Source organism: Chelonia mydas, chromosome 3 (assembly GCF_015237465.2).
Source record: "Chelonia mydas isolate rCheMyd1 chromosome 3, rCheMyd1.pri.v2, whole genome shotgun sequence".
Taxonomy (NCBI): domain Eukaryota; kingdom Metazoa; phylum Chordata; order Testudines; family Cheloniidae; genus Chelonia; species Chelonia mydas.
The window spans coordinates 145028493-145042565 of NC_057851.1; the positions used below are offsets into that span (position 1 = coordinate 145028493).

At 45.2% G+C, this 14073-nt stretch overlaps 1 long non-coding RNA gene across 1 annotated transcript; it reads right to left on the bottom strand.

Moving 5' to 3' along the window:
• Window positions 1-2359: 2359 nt before the first annotated feature.
• On the bottom strand, window positions 2360-12585 carry LOC122464838. Its single transcript, XR_006289233.1, has 4 exons — window positions 12535-12585; window positions 11504-11646; window positions 10024-10128; window positions 2360-2519 (listed from the first exon to the last, which is right to left on the bottom strand). It is a non-coding gene; the product is annotated as an uncharacterized LOC122464838 (long non-coding RNA).
• Between the last annotated feature and the right edge of the window lie 1488 nt (window positions 12586-14073).

Genomic DNA, 14073 nt, shown 5'->3' on the forward strand with positions numbered 1-14073 from the left:
AGAGACTTGCCTCCGGCTATACAGCGAGTCAACGGCAGAGATGGAAATCCATCTTCTTGGTCCTGACTCCTTTCCTTTCTCTAATGGCAAACCACACTTCATCAGCGATGAGCTATCCTGCATAAACAGTGCACTGAGCGTGTCCCTGCTCTGCAAGCCCTGTTTCCTGGTGGGTGTATCTCATGACAGATTCCAAATCTCCCCCTCCCCTCCCAATCTACAGAATGTTAACTCTGGATCTAAAATTCCAATAGCTACTACTTGCCATTCTATCAAATGGGAGGGGAAAGCAGATTCATCCCAGCTCTGCTTTACAGTGAATGGAGAACTGCCCTGAACACAGGCAGAGCCCCACTCAGGTCCTTTTGGCTCATCCCCTGACCCTCACGCCATCAGAGTCACATAGAGTAAACTCCAAGCTTATTAGTAACCAGCACCAGTGAACACTAGAGCAACGGTTCTCAAACTGTGGGTCGGGACCCCAAAGTGGGTCACAACCCTGTGTTAATGGAGTCACCAGGGCTGCCTTAGACTTGCTGGGGCCCGGGGCCGAAGCTGAAGCCCAAACACCACCACCTGTGGCCAAAGCCCAAGGGCTTTAGCCCTGGGTGTCGGGACTCAGATTACAAGCCCTTGTCAGGGACTGAATCCCTTGGGCTTTGACTTTGTCCCACCCCACCCCGGGGCTCAGACTGGCTCAGGCTTCAGTCCCCCCTCTTTGGGTCATGTAGTAACTTTTATTTTTGAAAGGGGGTCACGATGCAATGAAGTTTGAGAACCCATGCACTAGAGAAAGAGGTTCCAGTCGACCAAAAACTCCACCCACTTGTGGCTAACAGCAGGCTGACGACAGCTCCAGGAACCTCTGTTTTATACTCCGGTTCCAGGTGTTAATCATAGGAACCCTGACAGATTTCATGGGGGAAACAATAAGCGTCCTGCTGTTTGTCATGGGTGACCAGAGAAGCACATAAAACCACAAATAAAGCCATTTGTATTGCTAAATGAGTCTTGAGCGGGGTAGGTTTTTCGACAAAATATAAATAATAGAAATTAATTTGTCAGTCTGTGTGCGGGGCCTAGCCTGCTCCATGGCAAAATGCTGAGGAAAGCTGGTTGAAATAATTATTCTCGACTTAAGCAATCATTCTTTTTATTTCTGAAGGCTAATGGAGTGAAAATGCGGCTTTTCAGACCTTTGCTAATGACAGAGTCAGAAATAATGATCGGGGACCCTTATGTTCCTCTCATAATGAGGAAAGCAACATGAAATGATAGGGATTTGAGCCCTGAACAATCGCTCGCTCTTTATTTAAAAGGCAAATGGAGCATTCAGATGAGTTCTTTAGGTTAATGGAGCCACAAATAGGGTTTTGGGGCATGGATTTTTCATAGATAATGCAGCATGGGCAATATCTTCTCTGGAGGACAGAAATATTTACAGATGTTGGGATCTCACTGACACAGAGAGCAAAGGCAATAGAAGCTGAGATGAATTCTTCATTTCCTTCTCACTTCCCCAGCATGGACGTGCGCACGGTCACTAAGACAGTCTGCTGTGCCTGCCTGTCACGCTGCAAACAGTGGGGAGACAGGGCAGATGCAGTCCACAAAATATTATCGATGGCTATGCTATGCGGGCCAGTGAGGGGCAGCCACAGAGAGAAGAAAGAGTGTTTGGGAGGAATTGCAGGTGACATCACAAGCACAGCTTCCCACCATGCCCTTTATTTAACATATACTGGAAGCTGTTCAGGTGAGGGGAAGACGAAGTGTGGGCCTGGAAAACCTCTCACCCTTTACCTTCCCTTTTACAAAAAGGGGGCTCGTATCTGTTACCTTGTAGGTACAGAAGGAAGCTGGATACCGGCTCTCTCGTAAGACTCAGACAGATGCACTGTTCTGGTGCAGGTCTCTGTTTAATTGCCACAGCGCTCGGGGGAACAAGTTCACGTTTCATACATGGTTCTTTTCATGACCCTCAGTTCTCTTGTCAGGTGGTCCTCAAATAACATATCCTGGGGCTGCATGTCTGCACTTGTCCAAGAGAGTGGGCCCAACTCCTCTCTCACTTACACAAGCTTTACACTAGTTTACTATTGATTTCAAGGGAGTTACTTTTGATTTACAAGGGTGTAAGCAAGAGAATAATCAGGCTCAGGGACAATCTCTGCCACACTATCCTGACTCCGCACACACATATAGAGAGTACTAAGGGAGATCAACGCCATAACCTTAGCTCCCTACAATGGCAGAGTCATTACAGTACTTCACATTACGATCCCTTAATTTCAAGTGCTTTAGTAGAGGGTTAAAAAATACAAACACTAGTACATCCATTTAATTGATTATACAAAAGTAGGAGACAATGAATAAGTTCTGAAAGAGACATAATTAGTACAATTAACAATCTCAGGCAATATATTAGTCCATTCAATACTAGACCACAGGAGTTAAAAAGAGTGCTTTAAACAGTCAGTAGGCTATTTGTAACTCGGTATGTATCATGATCCGATCTCCTGGAAAGAAATAGATAATTGTTCAAAGATATATTTAGTTTTATCAAAGCCAGTTTGGTGTTTATGTAAGAAAAAGGAAATTTAATTCCATTGATCTGTCTGGGTTAATGCCAAAAGAAACTAATTTGAGAAATTGGTTCAGTTCTAGGGTACCTATTTTAATAAAGCTAACTGCTTTCCTTGCACTGGGAGTTCATCAGCTTTCACAAGCTCAGCAGCATGGGTCTTATAGAATCATAGAAATGTAGGGCTGGAGGAACCTCGAGAGGTCATCAAGTCCAGCCACCTGTACTGAGGCAGGACCAAATAAACCTAGACCATCCCTGACAGGTGTTTTCCAATCTGTTCTTAAAAACCTCCAATGATGGGAATTCCACAGCCTCTCTTGGAAGCCTATTCCAGTGCTTAACTACCCTTGTATTTAGAAAATTATTCCTAACAACTAACATAAAGCTCCCTTGCTGCAGATTAAGTGCATTACTTCTTGTCCTACCTTCAGTGGACATGGAGAACAATTGATCACTGTCCTCTTTATAACAGCCCTTAACATATCTGAAGACTTATCAGGTCCTCCCCCCTCTACCGTCATCTTTTCTCAAGACTAAATATGCCCAGTTTTTTTAATCTTTCCTCACAGGTTTTGTCAGTGAATGGATGGGAGATCACTAAGGCACACACACACATAATAACTTCATGTCATACGTATTCCAGGAACCAGCACAATGTTAAAACTTCCATGGATACGTGTCAACCAAGCCAGCGTGATTCCTTGCTCCTAGATGTATGACCTTGTTCTGGACTGTATTAAAACATGTTTTGTTTGAATGGGCCTGTGATGGAGTCCACTGACCACGATCGCACCTCCTGCTGGCCATCACAGGGATTAGCTCTGCCAGCCAGTGCACCCTCTCCTGGTGGTGCCTTCCTGTCATCTTCTCCACCTGCAGACCCACCTCAGCCCAAGTACCACAACATCCTCTTCATGACTCGGCCCTCTGGCTGTGTCACAATCTGAGTTTCCCCCATCTGGGGGTAGGTATCACTGTCTACCAGTCAATCCAGTTCCCCAGTGGCAAATGGGAGGGGGGCAGGGAATCCAGGCCTGCCCACTACTTTAAGGTGCCAACCCAGGGATCATGTAGATAGCAGCCTCCTTCATTTCCCTGGGCTACTTCCCCATGGCCCCAGCACCGTCTTTGCCCTTTTCTCAGGGCATTCAGCCAGCCAGGAGCTCCTTCTTGCTCCCCCTGTCCCTGTCAGCAACTGCTCCGTCTGAGGTGCTACCCTTGCTATAGCCTACTAGGAACACAGTCCTCACTCCTTGAGCTCCCCACAGCAACTGACCCTGCTCTGCCCTGCAGCTCCTTTTGTACTAAACCTCTAGGCCCTGACTGGCTGCTTTGTGAAGCCTCTCTCCAATTGATTGCTTCCTGCGCAGCCTCCTTAGGCTGAAAGGAGGACTTACACACAACCTTTCTGGGATGGAGTATGGCAGGCCCCCAAGGTCTCCATTAACCCCTTCCACTTGGGTGTGGGGTGAACACCTTATCACAAGGCCCAACTCATCCAGCAATCCAGATCACTCTATGTCTGCCCTGACTTCATCATTATGTACCATTGTACTAACCTTTGTGTCATGTAATTTTTTTTTAAATCAGAAGTGATTTTATATTTACTTTGAACAGCAGCAGGCCTAATACTGATTGCTGTGGAACCCCACTCAAAACATCCCCACTCAGTGATGACTCCCCACTGACACTTGTTTTGTGAGATCAGTCAGCCAGTTCTTAATCCATGTAACATGTGTTTTGTTGTATTGCTGGTGATGTAATCAGGACATTGTGAAGTACTACATCTTACAAAGCCCTACAAAAGTATATCACACCTACACAGTCACTTTATCAACCAAATTTGTAATCTCATAAAAAAAATGAAATCAAATTTGTTTGGCAAGACCTATTTTCCATAAAACTGTATTAAATGGCATTAATTATATTCCCATTCTTTATTGATTGAATATATCAACTTTTCATTTATTTTGCTCGTAACTTATATCATGCTAATTGGCCTATAATTAGCAAGGTCATCCCACTTGCCCTGTTTTAATTTTGGCAAAGCATTAGCACTCTTCCAATCTTCTGAAATTCCTGGATATTCCAAGATTTATTAAAAAATTAATATCAGCAGGCCAGAGTCTCCTCAGGCAACTCTTTTAGGACTGTTGGGTAAAAGTTATCCAGGCCTGATGATTTTAAAATGTTTATACCTAGTAGATGTTATCTAACATGCTCCTTAGTTACTAATGGGCTGGGATATAGTTCATCATTCTCATTTGAACTGAGTAGATCCTCCTGTTTCTTTCAAACTATAGAACAGAAACACCTTCTAAACACTGCTCCCTTTTCTGCATCATCAATAAATTTACCATCTCCATCTAGTAATGGGTCTATGCCATTTTATTCCAGATATACTTTAAAAACTCCTTGTTGTTATCCTGATATGGTCAGATCTTGGCTTTTTCCCTTTAGCTTTCCTTTTGCTATCAGATTCATCCTCTTCTCCACCCTCAAACAAAAAAGCTGCAGAGAATTTGCAAATAATGTTACTCTGCCTCCCCCTTCACAGACAGAACCCCCTCCCAAAGGGGTGGGGGCAACAGAAAACCTGAGGGAAGGAAAGTCCAGGAAATAGGGCAGAGGTAGAGATCTCCCAACCAGTGTCCTCAGATCCACAAGATTTTTGCCGCTTTCAGCACATCTACAGGTTAGGAGAGTCCGACAGAGAGGGGGCAAACTGTAACAGGAGAAAAATTCATAAGTTTCAACTCTCACAGTTCCATGGCCAGTTCTCACAGTTCTCCCCCATCCACAGGGGAAAATGCAGGCTAGAGAGGTGAAGAGACCTGCTGACTGTCACATAGTAAACCAGTGATGGAGGCAGGACCAGACCCCACAGCTCCTAACTACCACTCCTGTGCCTTCTTTACAAATCATCCTCCCCTGCTTACCATTCCTCATTCCAGACCACCTACCCTATCTTGTCTGCACCTCCACACTTGCATCTAAATGAAAAGCTTTCCAACACTTAAAATAAATATTTGCTATGAGAAGCTTGTTACAGTAATAACACATTCACTGCACACTCACCACATCCTAATAACTAGAGTCTCACAGAGAAATCCTCTTAAACCAAAAAAAATACCACAAGAAGTAATGAGAATGTTCAACAAAAACCCTCTGTAGCAAACAGGAAAATAGAAAGATTGCTTGACCTTTAAATACGGTAAATACATCTATGGTGCCCAAGGAACTGCTACATCCCAGAGCCTCCTGAGCAAATAGCTGATCCCCCAATAAAACTATCGTCCTACATGTCTCTGTGTAACAGCCCCATGGCAGAACTCAGCTCCTGCCAATGAGAGAAACAGGGTTAGTTGGAGTAGTGGTCTCCAATCTTTTTGAGTGTGCTAAGTCACTAAGCGAAGTCCTCAACTGGAGCAGCCCATCTCCTTCACCTCTGCATCTGCTGTGGTCACTAGCCTGCTATGAAGGTTCAGCTGTTCCACAGCTCAAGCTTGAGCCCCATGATGGGTTACCGTACGTACGGAGTAACGGGATAGATTATGGCTGTGTGCCAGGGCCCAGCACACTAAGGCAGGAAGTGGGAGCCTGGCTGACCAGCCACAAAAGCCTAAAGAACTAGTCCTATTACATCTAGCTATGGTTAGAAACCACTCACTGAAAGGTGAAAAGAGTTAACGTCCTGATTATTGAGGTCCCACGCTCTCAGAGCCAACAGACGCTAGGAGTGCTACAGAAGTGATGATCACGCTGGGGAAAGGTATCCGGCAGTGCTCTCCAATATTTACCCCACAAGGACCAGGGGTCACTCAATGAAATGAACAGGCAGCAAGTTTAAACCAAACAAAAGTGGAATTTGTTGCCAGGGAATGTTGGAGGCCAAAAGTATAACTGGGTTCAAAAAAGAATTAGATAAGTTCCTAGAGGATAGGTCCATCAATGGCTGTTAGCCAAGATCATCTGGGATGCAAACACATATGATAGATGTCCCTAACCTCCAACTACCAGAAGCTGGGACTGGATAACAGTGGATGGATCACTCAGTAATTGCCCTGTTCTGAAGCCCTCTGGAACCCACTGAAGCATCTGGCATTGGCCTCTGTGGGAAGACAAGATACTGGGCTGGATGGACAATTCGTCTGACCCAGTATGGCCATACTTATGTTCTTAATAGCTCCTTGTGGTTGATGCTGGGAGCATCATTCACAGATTTCAGGCTTTACCACAGGAGTTAAGATTTATACTCTGTGGTAGTATTATTGCAAATATATACTCTTTCCAAAACTCTGGCACAGGGTTGGGCAAACTACAGCCTGTGGGCTGGATCCAGCCCGCCAGCCATTTTAAGCCAGCCCTCAAACTCCCACTCGGGAGCAGGGTCTGGGGCCGCTCCAGGCGGGGCACAGGGTTGGGGGCCGCTCCACGCGGCTCCCAGAAGCAGCGGCTTGGCCCCGCTGTGGCTCCTACATGCTCCAATGGCCCCGCTCCAATGGCCCCCTCCAGCGCTCCAATGTGAGCTGCAGGGGCGGTGCCTGTGGACGGGGCAGCGTGCAGAGCCGCCTGGCTGCGCCTTCGCGTAAAAGTTGGAGAAAGGACATGCCGCTGCTTCCGGGAGCCGCTTGAGGTAAGTGCCACCCGGAGCCTGCACCCCTGAGCCTCTCCCCACACCCCAACCCCCTGCCCTGATCCCCCTCCCATCCTCTGAACCCCTCAATCCCAGCCCAGAGCACCCTCCTATACCCCAAACCCCTCATCCCCAGCCCCATCCCAGAGCCTGCACCCCCAGCCAAAGCCCTCACCCACTCCCCCTGCACCCCACTCTGCCACCCCAGCCCAGAGCCCCCTCCCGCACCCTGAACTCCTCATTTCAGGCCCCACCCCAGAGTCTGAACCCCCAACCAGAGCCTTCAGCCCCTCCCGCACCCCAACCCCAATTTTGTGAGCATTCATGGCCCACCATACAATTTCCATTCCCAGACGTGGCCCTCGGGCCAAAAAGTTTGCCCACCCCTGCTCTGGCACTTCCATTCAGCAGATGGCAATGATGAACATGGTTGCTCAATCAATGTCAATCTTTTCTCCAGGCCAGGAGGCCCTGGGTGGGCTGTGGAGGCAGCATGCTCAGCACTGGGGCAGAGGGGAAAGGGTGCTCAGAGTCAGCAGTTCCACCTGTGGCCAATTTTAGGAGCCATTTGGCTAGGCTGAAAACATTTCCATCCAGTAGTCCTTAAAAACAGAACAAAAAAACACCTGGAAGATCATAATCTGAGCAAGTCTAACCAACACTATTTCTGCAGAGGAAAATTGTATCTTACTAATTTCTCAGAATTCTTTGATCACATCAGTAAAACAGTGGATAAAGGAGAACCAGTGTACATAATTAAGACTTCCAAAAGGCTTTAGACAATGTCCCGCACAAGAAGCTACTAAAGCAGTGGTTCTCAACCAGGAGTACATGTACCCCTGGGGGTATGAAGGGGTCTTCCAGGGGGTACATCAACTCATCTAGATATTTGTCTAGTTTTACAATAGGCTACAGAAAAAGCACCAGCAAAGTCAGTACAAACTAAAATGTCACGCAATGACTTATTTATACTGTTATATAGACTATACACTGAAATGTAAGTACAATATTTATATTCCAATTGATTTATTTTATAATTATATGGTAAAAATAAGAAAGTAAGACATTTTCCAGTAATAGTGTGCTGTGACACTTTTGTATTTTGATGTCTGATTCTGCAAGCAGGTAGTTTTTAAGTGAGCTGAAACTTCGGGTACATAAAACAAATGAGACTCCTGCAAGGGGTGCGGTAGTCTGGAAAGGTTGAGAGCCACTGAAGCTAAGTCACCATGTGGTGAGAGGCAAATTATTGTCTGGATCAAACCCTGGGTAGGAGACAGAAAGCAAAGCGGTCAAATTTTCATCATGGAAAAGATGGGGTTTGGTAGGTGCAGCTAGGTTCCATCTTAGATCCTGTGTTGTTTAATATGTTCATTAATAATCTGGGAAGGGGGTGTGGGTAATGAAGGAGCAACATTTGCAGATAACACAAAGTTATTGAGGTGAGTCAGGACCCGAGAGGACCATGAGAAACTTCAGAAGGACTTAAACAGACTAGGTGAATGGGCAACACAACAGCAAATGAAATGCAGTGTTGATAAATGCAGAGTAATGCACATCGGAGGGAAAACTTTAAACTACCGGGACACTTTCCAGGTAGAGGTGGACAGGCATTTTGCAATACAAAATACTGATTGATTAGATGAGATAAGAGCATTTCATGGGACAGACGTACACCCCTTGGTGGTCAGGGCACACCCTTACAATGCCAGAGACCCAGGTTCAAGTCTCCCATCTGCCCGACTCAAGTATCTTGGTTCTGCCCTGATGCAGAACCAGACATCTTTTGAAATCTCAAAGTTTTTTGGAATGGGAAAACCATTTCCAGCCCTGTGCTACTTACACGGTTCTAAATTAACTGTATCAGCTCCAGACACGAACCTGGTCATCACTGTAGACAGCTCAATGTGCAGCTGAGGTACCAAAAAAGGCAAGCCGAACAAGGCATCAGGGTGTAAGCATGAAATAGTGAACCATATGCCGCTATGTAAATCAATGGTGGAGCCTCGTCTGAAACAGTGCAGGCAACTCCTGTCATACATCTCAAAAAGCATATTGCAGAACTAGAGGCATTTCAGAGAAGGGCAACAGGAATGATCAAGGACCTGGAAAAAACTCTTATCGGACAGAAGCTTGAAAAGATTGGGCTTGTTCCTTTTCACAAAGGAGATTAAGAAAAGGGGACACGATAAAAGCAGATAAAATAATGAGTGGTCTAGAGAAGATAGATCAGGAGCTCCTGTTCTCCCTGCCTCATAACACCAGGGAACATGCAAGGAAATTAAAAGGTGGAAAACTCAAAACTGATCAAAAGACATTTTCACACAACTTGTAATTAGAAGGTGGAATTAATTGCCATGGGAAGTTGTTGAGGCCAGAACTTAACATGATTCAGAAAAGGACTGGATATTGATATGGAGATCAAGAACTCCAGAGCTGTCATAATTAATTTTAACAAACACTGCAAAAGGGACATAAAACCTCATACTTCAGAGTTTTAGCAAATCTCCAATTATTAGAGACCATGATGAGACCTAATGTGGGGGGCAGATTATCCCACATCTGCCTATTGTGGCAGCCTAACTCCTTCCTCTGAAGCATCTGGAGCTGGTCGTTGTCAGAGACAGGGTATTGGACTAAATGAACCTAAATGATCCAGCTGTTCATGTTCCTTCTTGGCTACAAGTTTTGTTGCAGCGAGGCAGAGAATTGAGTGTGTGTTCATCTGTGTAATCCTTACGTTGCCTTGAGGAACAGCACGGCCCCTGAGAAACTAAACACTCTAGGGAAAGAAGCTTACCTGAAGCTATGAGTAAACCCAGCTGCCAAACCTCTGGCACAAATTTTGTCTGTTTCCTCTTCCAAACAGTCCAAGGTTTGGGTGCCTTTGTTCCCAGCCCTGTACCTGAAAGATAAAAGAATTAGCAGGACTTCTTTAATCTCTGTGTTCTCCCAGATAAGTATATTAGAGGAATTTGATAGGTTATGAAAATATTTATTTTGTATTAAAATGAAAGCGCATCACACTGTGTATTCCTGTATCTTGGCAGAGACAAGACTGAGCCACACTGTCCCCTACACCTGACTGCAGGGATGAGTGTGTCATTCACTGTGTCCAACTTGGGTAAATGTTAACGAAGACACTGGCCTGTACTTTAAGCACAGTTTATGTCAGCTGTTCTATAGAATACGTGAGTTCTGAAAATTCCCTACAGAGCTGTGTTTAATTTCCAAAGTCCTTTTGGGAACTGGCCTGCAGTTCAGCATGCAGGGAACCCGCATTCAAAGTCTGAGTGTTACCCAGCTACTGATAGAGGGGACAGATCTTTGCAATGCTCTCCTTCTGAAGAGTGCCAGGTTTGGCCTCGATGAGCTTTTCTTCAGCCACCTCCAGCCTCCACTTACTCTCAAGTGGAGGGAAGGTCATGTAGTGCCTGAGGCAGAAGGAAGTGAAAAGGGGTGGGGTGGAGGGCTGCGAGAGGGGGGGATGAGTTATTTCCAAATTCAAATAAAACATGGGTAAGAGTTGGGATCAGTGCACATCTCCACTGCAGGCTATGTGGCTACTGTGGGCTAAGAAGCTTCCTCCCTAAAGGCTGAATAGACTTTCCACAGTTTCTCTTCCATAGGACCCCTTGTAAAGATCTAAGTGCCAGGTGTACCCACAGCCGAAGTACCAGGTGAGTCCACATGGACTCCCCATGCCCAAAGCAAATAAACTTCCAGAGAAGGAGGCTGCCGATCCTGAAAGGAGTCTCTGCATGGACTATTCTTATGACTAAGCAGAGGTGGGAGATGCAGTTTGTGCTCTTCACATCTCAGCAACACGGGGTTTCTGTGTTCACCACTCCCTTGTGCAAGGGGTGGAACACGTCAGCCCACCTAAAGAGCAATTACAGCACCAGGGCCAAATTCTTTCCTCAGCTACACCTGCACAATCCCACTGACTTCAGTGAAGTGACCCCACTTTAAGGGAGAGGATACTTTGGCCCAGTCAGGATTTAGGGGATTGAAATGACATTAAACCCATTGTTTCAAGAACTATGTTTAAACACTGTTTTATAGAAGGGACTGGCATATTTTCAGATCCTAGTGCAGGGCATCTCTTGTGCCTCAGTTTTCCCCCTCACCCTTTAACTACCTTATCTATTTAGACCATATGCTCTTTGGAGCAAGGACTGTCTCTTACTACAAGTTTGTACAGTGGCTAGCACAATAGTGCTACCATAATGTAAAGAATAAATAAGGCTCTATACATGCTTATTGTAATAAACAGATACCTTAAGAATGGAGCTTCCCACTGAGTCACTTCCAGAGAGGTCTGCACTAGAGTGAAAAAGCTGCATTTGCCATCCTCCAAAGCAGCCATCCTCCAAGATTCACCATTCAAACTGTCCCTCCAGATTTCCACAGTCCCTCTGCCCTATGGGAGGAAACACCATCCTAAAGTACAGGCACCCTATCAATTTGAAAGCAGGGGCAGAGGGCTACATCAGTTTAGATAAAAGCACTGATCTCAAGCCACTTAAAAGGAGGGTTATTGAATTAACTGCCTCCCACCATTTGTCTATCACTTTCACTTGTCTCCACACTCCCTGGTTACAAGGATGAATAAGCAAGTTACCCAACCCTAGAAACCTCTGTCCGGTAAGCCCTCCCAGTGACTGAACATCACACACTCTGCCAGGGCACCTTCACTAACTGCTTTTATTGTCTTTTCTTGCCTTATACTCCCAGTACAACACAGCAGAGAACAGGAAGAGCACCCTAGCTCAGACTTTTATACTGCTTGCTATCTTCTCCCAGCTGTCCAGTTGGTCAGCTAATTACCTGGCTAGCTCATCAGCCTCTCTATGGGTGCAAATGATCCCCACTAAACATCCAAACCCAATCAGATTATCTAACTCCTTCCTGTTCTAACTGCACCCAGTGCCCTGTGAATTCTTCAAAGTGGCTCCTAAAGGGGGCTCTATTTGTAGCTGCTAACAGCACCCCCTATCACAGGATGTAGCATCTCAACAGAGATCAGGACAAAAGATGAGATAGAACATAAAGGGATCTAAATACTTACAAGCAGGAAGGGAGTAAGGCTCAGCCTGAAGCAATAGCAGTCAAAGGCAAAATGACCACTATAGGGCTGTGCTTGGTTGTCCCCCTTAGATTTAAAGTACCAGCTAGAAGGAGAACCTGGTTGGAAAGTCTCTGGTCAAAGAGTAAATTCGAATAGGGAGTTGGTTGACAGTTGGTTGCTATACACCAAAGATCACAAAATATTCAGGTTGCTTTTAGGCCCAAGAGACCAGTCACTTACCCCAGGTCAATTTGTACCTTAGATCTCTTACCAAAGGCAACTAGTCTTGTAATACACTCACTGAAGGTTTATTAACTAGGAAAAAGAAGTGAGAGAAGGTTAAAGCAGGCAAACATACATACACAAATGAGTTACAGGCTATGGTTTTAAAGTGTGACGGAGTTGTAGTAATCTGTCAGCTCTGAATGTCTTTTAGGGTTTACGCAAGTTGACTCTGGGGATCTCAGCTTCTGTTTCATACCTCTGACCCTGTGAGAGTCCAAACAGCAAGAGAGAGATGAAAAATTTTCTTGTCAGCTATTTTTATTTCCTTCTTCCAGAAATCAAGCTGATAGGACGAGCCCTCAGTGTGAAAGGGCAATTAATAAAGTCTTTGTATTGTTATGTCCCACAACGGCCTGTTTAGTTTTGATAGGCCTTCTTATAGGCCTTTTTGATAAGCAAGAGATGAATGCTTCTGACTGAGTTCACAGTCTCAGACCAAACATTTATAAAGCAAAAATCTAAATATTACCTTATAGCACCTGATAAAGATGTTATAAGTGAGCTTAACACCTGGAGCAACTTACAAGCATTTGATAACATCTAACCGATAAACACATTGCTATAAGTTTAATACCATCTTCACCATCCTAACACACAGGTGAAACAGACTAGTTTCCAGCAATGAATTTGTCAGTGCTGAGCTGAGGCCTAAAGCCTGGCCAAGAGTTGGCAGCTGGGGTCTGCCAGCATCACACCCACGTTCAAAGCATTTGGGATTGTCTCATTGGCCAAAACTACACCTGCAGCCTCCTGAGTTCTGTTCAGCCTGAGTGGGTTGGGTTTCCTTAACAAATCGACCCTTCTTGCCTCTGGTTCAGCATTAATTGATTGGAGATGCTTTTAACTGTTCCTTTTGGGTGTATTAATTTTTTACAGATCAGGTTTAGTTTGATGAGGCAGGAAACCTGAAACTGTTCCTGGCATCTCTTATGTACTTAGAATAACTGCTCTAATGCATCCAGAGGAGCACACAGCAGCAGAACTGGTAATGGATAGGGCTTGGGAGGGGGAGCAGTTGGTGGAAAAGGGGGGAGGGGGCCCATCGGTGGTCACCTATCCATTTCCAAAAAAGACAGCAGTAAGTGATTGCTTACCTGCGTTGTCTTTTATATTAAACAATTTTCCCAGCAATGCGAGCTTTTCGATCAGGCTGAGCTGCTGGCATTAACAGATATTAAATACACTCAGGAGAAATATGATCAAATGTTTGAAGTGTCTAGTAAATGTGCTGTTAGCCATCCTCCCAGGGAGGCTTAGTGCAAGCTATTGTGTTTTGCTGAATGAGAGAAAGGCTGGAATATTAGGCAGGGAATCCAAAGGCAATTTTATAGCAGTGTTATGAGGGTCTGGAACACATTGCTAAAGGATTGGAAGTGTTTCTATTAGAGCCATCAAATTACTTGCTATTCTTAAACATTGAAATGGCATTTTACATTTTAAAACCTCCTGGCTGGTACCTGAAGAGAATAAGAGGCAAAAGTTCCATCCTTTGCG